This window comes from Schistocerca americana, chromosome 3, assembly GCF_021461395.2.
Source record: "Schistocerca americana isolate TAMUIC-IGC-003095 chromosome 3, iqSchAmer2.1, whole genome shotgun sequence".
In the NCBI taxonomy this organism is placed as follows: Eukaryota; Metazoa; Arthropoda; class Insecta; order Orthoptera; family Acrididae; genus Schistocerca; species Schistocerca americana.
In genome coordinates, this window is record NC_060121.1 from 803,047,167 (window position 1) to 803,057,928 (window position 10,762).

General features: G+C 39.8%; 1 pseudogene; it reads right to left on the reverse strand.

Moving 5' to 3' along the window:
* Positions 1-1,789: 1,789 nt before the first annotated feature.
* Positions 1,790-1,907, reverse strand: LOC124607859 (annotated as a pseudogene).
* Between the last annotated feature and the right edge of the window lie 8,855 nt (positions 1,908-10,762).

Sequence of the window (10,762 nt, forward strand, 5' to 3'; positions counted from 1 at the left end):
ACGGTTAATGGTTACATCTATTTCTGCTCCTAAATATACATCTGACAATGTGTTGAATAAAGTTCACCCTACGTAAAAACACGGTGTTTAGGTAGTTTCTAGTAATCCCATACAATAAATATTCCCAAAGTGCTCCCGTATTATTCTTCAATTAAAAATCTTGCACCGCATGTAATAAATAATTAATTTCCAATTGCCAATGGGAACGACAAAGCACGTGGGAAAACACAACTTCGAATGTACTCTGAAAATAAATCTCACAGAACTGCACCAGTTCCCTAATTAAACTTTAAATAATTCATTCACTAGAAACGACGGTTGAGTTAAATATCTGCATTGGCACAGTATATATTATTACGGCAGTACGATAGTTATACATAACTAAAACTGACCTTTAACAGGGTCTCGCACACTGCTACGTTCCGGTACTTGATTCCCCTGCGAGGTGAATTAAATCAGGCGGCGTGTTACTATATTAGAACATCTACCTAAAAGATTTATACGTCTTTCGCAGTTTATTTCTGTCACTCTACATTTTTTTTCCACTTCACCAATCAGTATTACTGTCCGCCCCGAGAGCTGAATGGTCAGCGTGACGGACTGCAGTCCTAAGGGGCCCGGGTTCGATTCCCGGCTGGGTCGGTATTTTCCCCGCTCAGGGACTGGGTATTGTGTTCTCCTCATCATCACTTCATCCTCATCCGGCGCGCAGATCGCCCAATGTGGCGTCGAACGTAATAAGACCTTCACCATGGCGGCCGGACCTGCCCCGTAAGGGGCCTCCCGGCCAATGACGCCAAATGCTCATTTCCATTTCCATCAGTATTACTTAAACAAAATTAAAATTGTTTATGAAAGTAAAATATTAGCGGACTGTCACGTATATAATAGAAGATAACAGTTAAAAGCGTATAAACTATTTAAAATCCATTTCAGGTTGTATTTTTAGCACTTACATATTAATTTTTTTATGAAAAGCCGGATATTGCAAGGCAACTGGAGAGCAGTAAGTGTTAAAGTTCTTGTTCTTTATGTATTGACTATGTGCTCATGTGTCACTGATGATCTCATTGCATAGTTTTTGACTTTTGTCGCACATTAAACAACTCAATTTCTTCATTTTCAAAATACTTTGTTTTTAGTTGTTAATGTTTTCAAATTTTTTACATATTATGATGGCTGAAAATGCCGAAACCGGTCATGAATTCTAATCAACTATTTAAGAACTAAGCTTTGATTTATGTAACTCACTGTACCTAATTTTTAAATATGAATTTAGTGTAACCTATTAGAGCCATTGTGTGAAATGATCTGTTAACTGATAACTTATTAACTGTTCAACGATTGAAAACTTACGTCAACTAAGGCCAATTTCCTTTTCATCGTCTAATAATATTTACCCGTTTTCTATCTCTGTGTTCCTCTTTGGCCATCAACAATGGCTTGTCTAATGATTTACAAGCGAATATCGAGAGGAAGATTTAAAAAACTGATCTAAAAATATTTCCAGCCCAATCAATGTGAGTTTTCCTCGTCCTAAACAAATTCTTTTAACTTTCCTCCGTTTGTCTGTGTAATAAACTCCTCCCGAACAGGCCATGAAGGCCCAACGGAACCGACCGGCCGCCGTGTCATCATCAGACCACAGGCGTCTTTGGATGCTGATATGGAGGGGCATGTGGTCAGCACACCGCTCTCCCGGCCGTATGTCAGTTTCTGACACCGGAGCCGCTACTTCTCAATTAAGAAGTTCCTCAGTTTGCGTCAAAACGGATGAGTGCACCCCTCTTGCCAACATCGCTCGGCAGACCGGATGGTCACCCATCCTATTGCTAGCCCAGCCCGACAGCGCTTAACTTCAGTGATCTGACGGGAACCGGTGTTACCACTGAGGCAAGGCCGTTGGCTTGTCTCTGTAATTCGTGAATTATTGCGAGATCATAGTTAGTGTGAATACCTTCCATCAGTCTTTCATTTGTAAGCTACAATGGTTCGGTTGCCAGCGCATAAGAGTTTAATTTTCTGACAGTCTTATATATAATCATAACACTCAATTAATTTATGACTTATTTTGTGTTCTAAATTTTATGAACGAAATTGAAAGCAGTCGTAGACTACACATTCAAGACACACAACTATCGCGGAGACGGATTCCAACACTACTTAAGGTGGAAGAAACCAGACACCGGTCTGGCTGTCCCACGCCCGGGTTCCCGGGTTCGATTCCCGGCGGGGTCAGGGATTTTCTCTGCCTCGTGATGACTGGGTGTTGTGTGATGTCCTTAGGTTAGTTTGGTTTAAGTAGTTCTAAGTTCTAGGGGACTGATGACCATAGATGTGAAGTCCCATAGTGCTCAGAGCCATTTGAATTTGATCTGGCTGTATTGTAGTTTTTTCCAATTGTACCCAATAAAACAGCGGTTTTTGAGCTCAAAGGTTGACTGGAACAACAATTAAACAATTCGTGCCCTTCCGCAGTAACCGTCTTATTTCACTCGCAAATGTACAAGAGGCCATCATCAATTTTAAACTGTCGACTAGGAAAAATTAATAAATGTAATTGCTTTGTGTTTGCTTGTATGTTGCCCATAAGTCTGCAGTCCTAATACACAATGAAATACACGCAGCACAGTACCGTAGTAAACCGCTGTAACAGTCAACACAAAATGGCGCATCTCGTTTGTTCTTTATCAATGGAACAATTCTTTAAGGTTCCCCTATCGGTTTGTCACGGTACTGCAGTGTGTGTATTTCATTATGTGCAAGTGTTGCAAAAATGTACTTGGAAGGTAATCAAAAAAAAAACATTATGATTACCAGCCATGTATGGAACGCACGTGTATCAGTCACACTCTTTATAAAAATGAAATGTTAGTATTTTAATGTCTTGGTCATCACACGACGGTTAGTCAATGGAGTAAGTTGACAATAATTTTTACTTTGATACGTGACGACCTTCTTCTAGCACGTCGCACTATACTTTTTGGAGAATTTAAGTAGTGCTAACTAACCAGAGCGCCGGTGACTCTTGCTGCTCCGTTTACAGACTTCTCCAGAAAGGGTTACACAATTTCCATTCAGGAATCTTTCATGCATCCCTCCTACGCCTCTCATTTCATTGAACATTTATGTTACTCTGCATTGAGACAAGATGTCGGCAGTGGACTGAAGAACCCTGGGGCTCAGGAAGTCGGTTCTGAGCTGGTTCTGTGACATATTAAAGGCCAAATGTGAACGTCCTTCCTGGGACAATGGGCCCATAGTTCTCTACAATTCAGGCACTAGGTCTTACCAGTTTCATTGATGACCTGTCATACTTTATTGTCCAGTTAGTGTAATTTGTATAATATCATTTTCATCAGCGTTATTTGCTACCTAATTATAACGAGTTATGTTCCAAAAATACATGCTTATGATTTATGCCAGTTATGGAAGTCTCGTCTCTTGTGTTACTTTTTATATTAGTGGATAGTTCTTGACTAACATTCAGATGGACTCCTTACTAAAGTTCTGCATGTCTGCACACATGAAATATGCCTCAAACTTTTACGCAATTTCGCTTTTCTTCCAATTTGCAACATTGTGCCCAGTGACATTTCTGCAAGCACTCTGCTGCGTTCTTCCATCACTAACTTCAGTTTCAGAAATATTTGTTACAGTTATGCTGTATTTTCCAGATACTCACTTTTCGTGATTTTACATACGAGGCTATAAATGACGAGGCCTCCTTCTCACCCAGTTTTCTATTTGGCTTATTTCAGCACACTTAAGATGTACGTTTCCGTGCTCTGGCCTGGTGCAGATGAAATAGTGTGGCCTCTCAGTGCAGCACAGCACTCTTGTGTTACTGGGACTGTCACTACCTTACGGTCATTCTGGCACAAACTGTGTAGGCGACTCGTGTCATGGCTGGCCACTGTGTTCATACAGCGGAACATACCATACCACTTACTGACGCCGTTATCAAGAACCTAACTTGTAGATTCTCTATGGCTTGCTAGGGAATCTGTATAAAGCTGTATGCTAAAGAAAGTTGGTTCGTCCAATAATAAGAGCACTAATGTTCTTGTATATTTACACATAGAATGCTAAAAAAAATGTTTACGTATCGAAAAAATATGGAAGATGTGGGAAATATGTGAAATTATTGAAAAACACGATAGTAAATTTGGATACAAAATGTTAATACAGAATGTTTGTATTTATTAAAGTACAGTAGTAATATGCTGTTGTACACGCAGGCAAAAAAATTCTGCTTTTGAGGATGTTTACAACGTGTAAATTTGTTTACAAAATATTTAGAACATAGGAGAGAAGTAGATGCTTTGTATAGTCTTTACAGTTGGGGTTCGATTAGCAGTCCCATGGCAGAGAAATGATTTATAAAAAATGTATAAACCAGTAGGATGTGGCCGTTCTACGTTAACACCAAATACTTTCTTTTTTTTTTTTTTGGTCATCAGTCGACTGACTGGTTTGATGCGGCCCGCTACGAATTCCTCTCCTGTGCTAACCTCTTCATCTCACAGTATCACTTGCAACCTACGTCCTCAATTATTTGCTTGACGTATTCCAATCTCTGTCTTCCTCTACAGTTTTTGCCCTCAATAGCTCCCTCTAGTACCATGGAAGTTATTCCCTCATGTCTTAGCAGATGTTCTATCATCCTGTCCCTTCTCCTTATCAGTGATTTCCACATATTTTTTCCTCTCCGATTCTGCGTAGAACCTCCTCATTCCTTACCTTATCAGTCCACCTAATTTTCAACATTCGTCTATAGCACCACATCTCAAATGCTTCGATTCTCTTCTGTTCCAGTTTTCCCACAGTCCATGTTTTACTACCATACAATGCTGTATACCAGTCGTACATCCTCAGAAATTTCTTCCTCAAATTAAGGCCGGTATTTGATATTAGTAGACTTCTCTTGGCCGGAAATGACTTTTTTGCCATAGTGAGTCTGCTTTCGATGTCCTCCTTGCTCCGTCCGTCATTGGTTATTTTACTGCCTAGGTAGCAGAATTCCTTAACTTCATTGACTTCGTGACCATCAATCCTGATGTGAAGTTTCTCGCTGTTCTCATTTCTACTACTTCTCATTACCTTCGTCTTTCTCCGATTTACTTACAAACTATACTGTGTACTCATTAGACTGTTCATTCCGTTCAGCAGATCATTTATTTCTTCTTCACTTTCACTCAGGATAGCAATGTCGTCAGCGAATCGTATCATTGATGTCCTTTCACCTTCTATTTTAATTCCACTCCTGAACCTTCCTTTTATTTCCATCATTGCTTCATCGATGTACAGATTGAAGAGTAGGGGCGAAAGGCTACAGCCTTGTCTTATACCCTTCTTAATACGAGCACTTCGTTCTTGATCGTCCACTCTTATTATTCCCGCTTGGTTGTTGTACATATTGTATATGACCCGTCTCTCCCTATAACTTACCCCTACTTTTTTCAGAATCTCGAACAGCTTGCACCATTTTATATTGTCGAACGCTTTTTCCAGGTCGACAAATCCTATGAAAGTGTCTTGATTTTTCTTTAGCCTTGATTCCATTATTAGCCGTAACGTCAGAATCGCCTCTCTCGTCCCCTTACTTTTCCTAAAGCCAAACTGATCGTCACCTATCGCATTCTCAATTTTCTTTTCCATTCTTCTGTGTATTATTGTTGTAAGCAGCTTCGATGCATGAGCTGTTAAGCTGATTGTGCGATAATTTACGCACTTGTCAGCTCTTCCCGTCTTCGGAATTGTGTGGATGATGCTTTTCCGAAAGTCAGATGGTATATCGCCAGACTCATATATTCTACACACCAACGTGAATAGTCGTTTTGTTGCCACTTACCCCAATGATTTTAGAAATTCTGATGGAATGTTATATATCCCTTCTGCCTTATTTGACCGTAAGTCCTCCAAAGCTCTTTTAAATTCCGATTCTAATACTGGGTCCCCTATGTCTTCTAAATGGACTCCTGTTTCTTCTTCTATCACATCAGACAAATCTTCACCCTCATAGAGGCTTTCAATGTATTCTTTCCACCTATCTGCTCTCTCCTCTGCATTTAACAGTGGAATTCCCGTTGCACTCTTAATGTTACCACCGTTGCTTTTAATGTCACCAAAGGTTGTTTTGACTTTCCTGTATGCTGAGTCTGTCCTTCCGACAATCATATCTTTTTCGATGTCTTCCCATTTTTCCTGCAGCCATTTCTTCTTAGCTTCCCTGCACTTCCTATTTATTTCATTCCTCAGCGACTTGTATTTCTGTATTCCTGATTTTCCCGGAACATGTTTGTACTTCCTCCTTTCTTCAATCAACTGAGGTATTTCTTCTGTTACCCATGGTTTCTTCGCAGTTACCTTCTTTGTACCTATGTTTTCCCTCCCAACTTCTGTGATGGCCCTTTTTAGAGATGTCCATTCCTCTTCAACTGTACTGCCTACTGCGCTATTCCTTATTGCTGTATCTATAGCATTAGAGAACTTCAAGCGTATCTCGTCATTCCTTAGTACTTCCGTATCCCACTTCTTTGCGTATTGATTCTTCCTGACTAATGTCTTGAACTTCAGCCTACTCTTCATCACTACTATATTGTGATCTGAGTCTCTATGTGCTCCTGGGTACGCCTTACAATCCAGTATCTGATTTCGGAATCTCTGTCTGACCATGATGTAATTTAATTGTTATCTTCCCGTATCTCCCGGCCTTTTCCAAGTATACCTCCTCCTCATGTGATTCTTGAACAGGGTATTCGCTTTTACTAGCGGAAATTTGTTACAGAACTCAATTATTCTTTCTCCTCTTTCATTCCTTGTCCCAAGCCCATATTCTCCTGTAACCTTTTCTTCTACTCCTTCCCCTACAACTGCATTCCAGTCGCCCATGACTATTAGATTTTCGTCCACCTTTACATACTGCATTACCCTTTCAATATCCTCATACACTTTCTCTATATGTTCATCTTCAGCTTGCAACCTCGGCATGTATACCTGAACTATCGTTGTCGGTGTTGGTCTGCTGTCGATTCTGATTAGGACAACCCGGTCACTGAACTGTTCACAGTAACACACCCTCTGCCCTACCTTCCTATTTATAACGAATCCTACACCTGTTATACCATTTTCTGCTGCTGTTGATATTACCCGATACTCATCTGACCAGAAATCCTTGTCTTCCATCTACTTCACTTCACTGACCCCTACTATATCTAGATTGAGCCTTTGTATTTCCCTTTTCAGATTTTCCAGTTTCCCTACCACGTTCAAGCTTCTGACATTCCGCGCCCCGACTCGTAGAACGTTATCCTTTCGTTGATTATTCAATCTTTTTCTCATGGTGACCTCCCCCTTGGCAGTCCCCTCCCGGAGATCCGGAATCCTTTGCCAATGGAGAGATCATCATGACACTTCTTCAATTACAGGGCACATGTCCTGTGGATACACGTTACGTGTCTTTAGGGGCAATTTCCCACCCCTAGGACAAGAGAGTGCCCTGAACCTCTATCCGCTCCTCCGCCCACTTTGACAAGGCCGTTGGCAGAATGAGGCTGACTTTCTTATGCCGGAAGCCTTCGGCTGATAATGCTGATTATTTATCAAAATTGAGGCTATGGCGGGGATCAAACCCAGGACCGAAGACGTTTTCACTATTAATCGAAGTCGCTACCCCTAGACCACGGGTCCATACTACAAATCGTTATTCCATATACAGATAAATAACATACACCAAGCCAAGTTTTACGGTTATTATACTGTGATGTTAACGCTTCTTTCGAAAATCAGGCCAATATTAGAGAATAGAGAATTTCGTGATAAAGGGTAGAACTGACAGAAAATACTTTCTGTCAACGTGTACAGTCTTCCACGTGGTTAAAAAGATAAACCCATATTCCGCACAGAGTGCTAGTGAAAAGACGTTTGGGTCAGTATCATCTGTTAACAATTGCTTTGCGATGTGAGAATAACACAACAGAGGCATCTTTTACTGCACACTTCGCTATGCTGAAAGCGACGTAATGCTGCATCATGGTGTATTGTACGGGAAAAATACCTCATTCAGTTCCCACAATATACTTTGGTAACATAACAATTATAATTCCTTGCCTGTACCGACCTGCATGAAAGAATAGTGGTTTTAATTACAAAACGTACTATTAGCAGACAGTTTATTGATGCAGTTTGTCTTCATAAGGTTAATAATACTCTATTTCCTACAGAGTGCTACTGCTGAGACTAGCTGCATGTTAACACGTACTCTGTGGTGTGTAGTAGCAAACTAGAGTTGATTTGCACACTCTGCTAAGCTGTATCCATTTGTAATGCATGGAACAAGAAGTATATATTCTATTCCGTAATCACATATACCAGTTACATTTCGCTGCTTACACTGGTTTACGATGGAATTAATCAAATTTTGCAGCTATGGCCTTGAGCACTAGGTATACAATACAGAGAGGATACCCTATGATGGTAATTTAGTAGAGGAAACATTGTGGAAATATGGTGCCATGACGAAACTTGCATTTCTCCTACGTTGGAGCAGTACCATGGCAGTAAGAGGTAGATCTGAAAAAAAACAGTGGGGACACAATGGGTATTATTTCAAGGAAACTCAATTTTAAGGTACAATCTATAACTGAGGAATGGACTGTTCTGGTCGACTCCGTGGGAAACTGTCCAAATATTATAAATGCTAGTTTTAGGAGGTGTTGTATTAAAGCAAGAGAAACATTTTTTGTCAGTCCAAGACACAGTTTGTTACAATACATTCAAATGTTAGTAGTAAGGGATTAGTTTCCTGCAGCTTATATTATTCGACGGGTGTGGGAAAATGTCTACAGCAGACTTAAATCAGTCCCTACTGAAGATTTTTAGTACAAAATAGTTGCAATGATAAAAGTAATGTACACAGCCACTTTAGCAAATTTTGCACATTTTATGCAAGTGTTCAGGTAATAAAACCATAGTTTAGTAATATTACAAGAAACATCCTGACACTTCCTTCTGACTAAACTGCACGGGATTAAGCTCTGTTAAGTAAGAAAACATAATAATACATATGATGAAAATCACACATTGTAACTTAAAAAATTATATCAGTTTATTAGAATATTTTTAGTTTCATTGCATGCTATGACATGGTGACTGTGCTGACCATATATTGTAACAATAAAATATAGACCTTCTACTACAAACGTAATCACCATGTACATACAATCCTAATAAAATTTGAAGAATTGTAACAAACAGCCACAATACCTCTCAGTACCAAGATCATTTCTTCGAGTGCTTTCAACATTGCTTTTTGGTATAATTCTCCGTTGGAAATTACCAGGAAACAAAAGTGTAAGGTGACTGCTCAACATGCAGAGCTCACAGAAGTGTAGGAGTGGATGTAGCTATGTTTTTTAATAGATCACTAACTACGTGTAGAAAGATGAGTCAGATGCCTCATGAAGAGAGACGTTGCTAGGCAACACACGAACATGGGGGACTTCTAACCATTTAAATTCTCCTATTTACGATCTTCAAAAGATTTTATCTCAGAAATACATCAAATGTGCAACAAATAGCTCCAAAACAGCAGATATCAATGGAAGAAGGCGCTGGATTACTAGCAGGGATGTCACTGGGCACAACACTTGAATGCAAAAAAAAAAAAAAAAAAAAAAAAAAAAAAGAAGAAGAACTAAATGTCATAAACGATTAAGACACATGTTAGGTGTACAGATAGACAGAGCATGACTGAGAAATCTGTCTGATAGTTAGTCATGAACTGTCCACTATTTCATTTGCAGCATCTTGCCTACCAATTGGCCTTATACTTTTACTTCTGTTCACATTAAAATTATTTCCCCTTTCAGCCATTTCAATACTGTCAAGTGGTCCTGGATACAAATTTTCTCCTTCGTGCTGTATCGAACCATGTTGTGCTGTGCTTAAATACTCATTTAACCACGACATTGTGCTAACTAAATGACATTTATTCTATTCTGCGTTTATATACGTAACAATGTAAAAGTTTGGTACAGTACTGCACTGTAATTTTAAAATTTCTACACGTGCCAACCTTTTGCTGGCGTGGGTGCTTGCCCAGATAATGTCCTAAGCGGATTATTATCTCAGCGGGACAGCGCCACCGCCATGCTGACCTTGATGACCCTGGGGGACCCAGCGACCTTGGGGTCTCATGAAACATGAAACATGGCACAATGTGCCGTTTCGTTTCAAGACCCCAAGGACATTATCTGGGCAACCACCCACGCCAGCAACAGAATACACGTGACAAGACTAGGACAATTTGCCTAAAATCAAAGCCATGATTTGTTTCGTAAATAAATCATTATAATTTGGTAAAAAATAATTCTGATAAAAATGATGTCTGTAATTATACTAACCGGGCAATAAAGTATAGTATGTTGCTAATAAAGTGATTAAGCCAAGTGGTGGACTTGTAGAGAACAATGGATCCTGCTCCCAGGGAGGAAGACGACTTTTGGCTTTGAAGATAAGGCACACAGATGCCTCAGAGTGAAGGACATTAGAAAACGTGTAACCCACCTGACAACAATGCAGCCACCACTCAAACTCTCTGTTGACCCATTGTACATGTGGGACAGCGGTTGGTCAGATATTTAACAAAGAAAGTTGCACATCTGTTAGGCGAATTTCTTTGTTAAATCATTCACTAAAATTTTTTTGGTCCACTACTATCATCTTGCAAGTAGTTGCAAAGAATATTTAATTTCGAATT